Source organism: Psammomys obesus, unplaced genomic scaffold (genome assembly GCF_907164565.1).
Source record: "Psammomys obesus unplaced genomic scaffold, mPsaObe1.curated_primary_1811, whole genome shotgun sequence".
In the NCBI taxonomy this organism is placed as follows: domain Eukaryota; kingdom Metazoa; phylum Chordata; class Mammalia; order Rodentia; family Muridae; genus Psammomys; species Psammomys obesus.
Window position 1 is genome coordinate 7631133 of NW_026593286.1, and position 5634 is coordinate 7636766.

General features: G+C 42.9%; 1 protein-coding gene across 6 annotated transcripts in view; it reads right to left on the reverse strand.

Annotated features, from left to right (window-relative positions):
• LOC129683736 (nuclear autoantigen Sp-100-like) overlaps positions 1-5634 on the reverse strand; it is a 66107-nt gene that overhangs the window by 37324 nt on the left and 23149 nt on the right. The window lies entirely within an intron of this gene.

Below are 5634 nucleotides of genomic sequence, written 5' to 3' on the forward strand. Positions count from 1 at the left end.
TGTCGGGAGCCGCTCCCGCCATTACAAGATGGCGCCGGCTTCCTGCTTCCTGGTTCTTCTTGCCAGCATTTTCGCGCTTCTTGCCTGCGCCGCCCTGCAGTTTACGCATGCGCAGCTTTATGCTAATGAGGGTTTAGGCTGCACTCCAATTGCCAGCCATATGCTTATGAAGACTTGAACAGAGCACCAATTACAGATGAACACGCCTCTCTGCTGGCTATTTAAGCAGAGCACAACCCGGGGTTTGGGTCCTTCACCATCTGCAAGAAAGAGCTGTTCAATAAACTTGCCGCTGAAGAAATCCTCGGTTGTTGCGTCGTCCTTATCGGCAAAGGCCGCGCGCGACAACAGAGAGAGTGTGTTACATTCACGTCCTCTCACCACAGAAATGTCACTGGGGCACTCAGTGTGAGATGGGGAATCAAGAAAGAAGATTCTAGAAGGAGGAAACTAGGAAAAATTTGCAACGCTCTGAAATGCAGGGTAAGAAGGTCCCTATCCTTGGAACCCATAATCATCCAAATCTGCGACCTCTGGGTTAATATTTCATCCTCATCACCTGAGCTTGAAGTTGAGAAAATTTCACCCCCAGGGTCATCTAAAGTCTTCTCACTTCACACTTTGGTTTTCCCTGTTCCTTTTGGGGTCTGCTGTGGCTTTTGTATCCTGGCTGATACATTTTCACAGCATTGCTTTTCCCGTGGGGTAATTATGGAAGTGTGAAATAAAGATGGCAGATATTCTGCTTGGCTATTTTCCTGATGACAACTGGGAATGGGGCCATGCAGCTTTTTCATCTAAAAATCTGTAGGATGCTTATTGAGGGAAAAAATGAACTTCAATTAAGTATTAAAAGGCTTTTATGATGTGAAATCACTAACCTCTTTGGATTCATCTACTACAGTAGTTAGCTTGCCTAACCAACATAAAAGTTAGTGTAGGAATTACCTAAATTTAAAAGCAAATTTGTTTTGTACTTCAAAGAATAGAGCCTAGAATTAGATTGAATTGCTTGTTGAATACAGTTCATTAATTATCCTGAAAAGTCCTCATGTCCTGTTACCTCCTCTCTTGTGTGTTTTTCTGAATGTGGGAGGCTTTCTGGAATCCATAGGCTTTGTAAGGTAAAAGGGAGAAAAGCCACAGAAAACTCAAAGTCGAGTTCTGTGGCTCTAGATCAAATGTGTCTGTAAAAAGGTTCCTCTTCTATTGAACCTGGTTCCATAGGCCCCAAGTCATAAAGTGGGGGCCCATGCTGGATTGTTCTTTAATTCCTTGTTGTTGTATTCAGATAGGGTTTCTCTGTGTATCCCTGGCTGTTCTAGAACTTGCTCTATAGAGTGGCCTGGCCTTGAACTCACAGAAATCCACCTGCCTCCTGAGATTCTGAGTGCTGGAGTTAAAGGCGTGGGCCACCACTATCCATTTGCTTTTTGTCACTTGAGCACTGGAAACTCTAGTTTTGTCACCTATAAGTGAGCAATAGCCTAGCTACAATGACCCTCTGTTGAGGTTCCGTAATGATCAGATACTACTGTCTTCATCAGAACTCTATAAAAAAAAAACTTAACAAATTCCAACATCTTAACTATAATTTAGACAGGGGTATCTGGAGTTGCTTTAAAAATGTTTTATGTTATAGGTATGAGCATCTGTCTGCATGTAAGTTTATCACATGTATGCTTGGTGCCCTTGGAGATGAAAACGGGGTGTGCCCTGGAGAAAGTTAGAGTTGTCAGTCACCTGAGGTGGGTGCTGGTAACCAAACCTAAGTTCTCTGCAAGATCGGCAAGTGCTTTTACCTACTGATCCATCTCTCCAGCCCTTAGGTCAATTTTAGGTGCTTAATATATAACTTACACAAAATTATTCTCTGTAGACTTTCTAAGCTAGTGAATAATAACAGTATAATTCATAAATAAAGGAATTCTGGGCTTACTATGCTCCATAGACTATAAAGCCACAGCAGAAACTAACTGCACTGTTTCGACTTATTAGTATTAATAGATATGGTCTCATGGAGTAAAGACAGTGCCCTTTTACTAGCATATCTTTGCTATATTTCATTTTATCTGTCAGTCGGGCTTGTCCAAATAATAAACTATTCTGTGGTGACTTTTGATTTTCCAATCAGATCTGAGAAGAAAAACACAAAGGTGGTACCCTAGAGTTGCTCAACTAAGGCTTATTGGAAAATGCTTGGATTACAATTCAAGATATTACCATTCAGTTTGGACATCCTATAGTCCAGAAGCTGCAGTTTGGATCATCTTAACTGGCACCATCTGGTGCCATGAGCATGTGGTTTCAGGCCTCCTTTCCTTCATTTGATTCTAACAAGTCATGGATATTGATCATCGTACAAAAAGCATAATTCTTTGGAACCCCCTGGTTGTGACCAAAAGATCAGTTCAGCAGAAAACTACTGAATGTGAAAATCTGGAGATGCCCTGAAACCCATCTGAAAGCCTGGCCTCTGTTCAGACCACATGCCTTTCTAAATCACTAGCCCAGTAGGTTAGTGAAGCTCCATTTTGATCCCCAAGGCAGATGCAATTCACTGGCAAGGGGCCACCTGACATCACCTGGCCTTTTCTTCCTAAGATTTGACTTTTTGCCCTTCCTGCTTATCTTTCTGAATTCCCATCATCCCTGCTTCTGTGTTTCTTTAAAAAATGTTTGTTTATTATTACAGTTTATTCACTTTGTACCCAGGCTGTAGTCCCCTCCATCTCCTGCTGGTCTCTCTTCTCCCCCTATACCCCTTTCCTAGTCCACTGAGAGGGGACGACCTTCTCCCCTTCTATCTGATCCTAGCCTATCAAGTCTCATCAGGGCTTGCTGAATCATCTTCCTTTGTGGCCTGGCAAGGCTGCAACCTCCAGAGGTAGGTGATCAAAGAGCCAGCCACCGAGTCCATGTCAGAGACATGACATGACTCAGAGACAGGCCCTGCCCCTCTTACTAGGGAACCCACTTGGAAATTGAGCAGGGGGTCTGTGTCCTCTCCATGCATGGTCCTTGGTTGGAGTAGCAGTCTCTGCAGGAACCTCCCCACCCTCGTGCCCAGGGTTTTGGCTCTGTTGGTTTCCTGTGCAGTTTCTGGCCCCTCCAGGTCTTTCTATCTCCTTCTTCCATAAGGTTTCTTGCACGCTGCCCGAAGTTTGGCTATGAGTCCCAGTATCTCCTTTGATACTCTGATGGGTAGAGTCTTTCAGAGCACCCCCTCCCCATGGAAGGTTCCTGTCCTGTTCCTTGCCTTGTCCTACTTCTGATGTCTATCTTCTTTGTCCTTCTGAGTGAGGTTTCAGCCTCTTCCCTACGGTCCTCTTTGTTGTTTAGCTTCTCTAAGACTATAGATTTTAGTATGTTTATCCTATATTATATGGCTAATATCCACTTATAAGTGAGTATATACCATAGGTGTCTTTCTGCTTCTGGGATAGCTCACTCAGGATGATCTTTTCTAGTTCCTACCATTTGCCTGCAAATTTCATGATTTCCTTGCTTTTAATTGCTGAATAGTATTCCATTGTGTAAATATATCACAATTTCTGTATCCATTCCTCTGTTGAGGGACATCTAGGTTGTTTCCAGATTCTGGCTATTATGACTAATGCTGCTATGAACATAGTTGAGCAAATGTCTTTGTTGTATGGTTTAGCATCTTTTTGATATATGCCTAGAAGTGGTACGGCTGGATCTTGAGGTAGCACTATTCTTAATTTTCTGAGAAAGTGCCAGATTGATTTCCAAAGTGGTTGTACAAGTTTACATTCCCGTCAGCAATGGAGGAGGGTTCTCCTTTCTCCACAACCTCTCCAGCATGCATCATCCTTTGAGTTTTTGATTTTAGCTATTTTGATGGGTGTGAGGTGAAATCTCAGGGTCGTTTTGATTTGCATTTCCCAAATGACTAAGGACGTTGAGCTTTTATGTATTCTCTGCCATTCAATATTCCTCTGTTGAGAATTCTCTGTTTAGCTCTGTACCCTATTTTTTAATTGGATTACTTTGTTTGTTACTGTGTAACTTCTTGAGTTCTTTATATATTCTTGATTTTAGCCCTCTGTTAGGTGCAGGGCTGGTGAAGATCTTTTCCCAGTCTGTAGGCTGTAGGGAAAACTTGAATGTCTCATGTTGAAGAGCCTAGCTGTTAAGGTTCTTGACACACCAGCAAAAGGACCTGGGTTTGATCCTTACAAGCCATGTAAGGAGCTGATCATGGTGGTTCACACCTGTCATCCCAGAGCTAGAGAGAGAGGGAGAGAGACAGCAGACAGAGAGACGGTGACAGAGAGAGGTGGGTTTCTGAGGCTCACCGGCCAGCCAGCATAGCCTAGATGAGTTCTGGCTAGTGAGAGACTGTCTTGATAAACAAGGTGGATGTCTGTTCAGGAGCAACATCTGATATTGACTTCTGGCCTCTGCATGTACGCGTGCTCATGAGATGCACGCACACGCATACACACATGCATACATGCAAATAAGTGCACGCACGCACGCACGCACATGAATGCGCACACATATGCACACAAACATACACACAGATCGACTTTGAAAATCTGTTGTTAAACATCTGATACTTCCTTTTTTCTAGGAAGAATAGTCTTTTGCATTTGAGCCATAAGAACAGCAGGTGGGACATTTTGCTCACACTAAAAGGGTGTGTGAATGGTCTTAAACTTCAACCTCATTTCTGCTTCCTTTAAAAGATACATGAACAGCTAGAATGAAGAAGGCATTGCTTCAAAGTTTGCTCTTTTGTAACGTTAAGACTGAGAAGCATTTTTATTTGATCTCTGGTCTTTATCTAGTGTTTTTCCCCCCATCTGAGGAAGCACATTTCTAAAAATCTTCTGGATCTACCAAGCAGAAAGGAAAAATGAACCGCCAAGGGGCACACCATAGCATCTTAAATCTTCCAAAGAGCAAATAGGGTTGTAATAATGTAACCTTTTGATGCCCCCTCTGTGTGTGTCTGTATGTATGTGTTTTGAGAATGTTGATATTTATTCTATTTGTTCTTTAAGGATCTTGTAAAAAAAAAAAAAAAAAAGAAGTACACATCATTTGTAAAGTCTTTTGAAAACTCTCTGTAAGCCATGCCTTGATGAATTTTGTCAGGAACCGTATTGTGGTCTCAGAATGTTTTATCTCAAGCCTCTATTTCTGACTACATAAGATAGCTGATGAGTTGTTTTTAGAGTCTAGTCTAACAGGTGACATTCTGACCTTCTGATAAAGGAATGGTTAGCTCTCTGCTCTCTAGAGAAGTCACTGGGTGAGTCTAACATTTAACAGACACACTCGTGAGGCTGGAGGAATGGCTCAGTAGGTAAAGTGCTTGTTGCACAAGGATGGGATTCCCAGAACCCAGGATGTGTAGTCAGACACTGTAGCGTGGGTCTGGAATGTGAGGGTTCTCACAGCAGGACAGGAGGCAGAGACAGAATTCCTGGGAGCTTGTGGTCCAGCCCTCCTGGCATATGCTCAATGAATAAGAGGCTAGGTCTCCAACAGGTGGAAGGTGAGGACAAACACCTGCGATTGTCTTCTGATCTCCATGATCATGCACGCAGGTGCTTGTACACACACACACACACACACACACACACACACACACACACACAC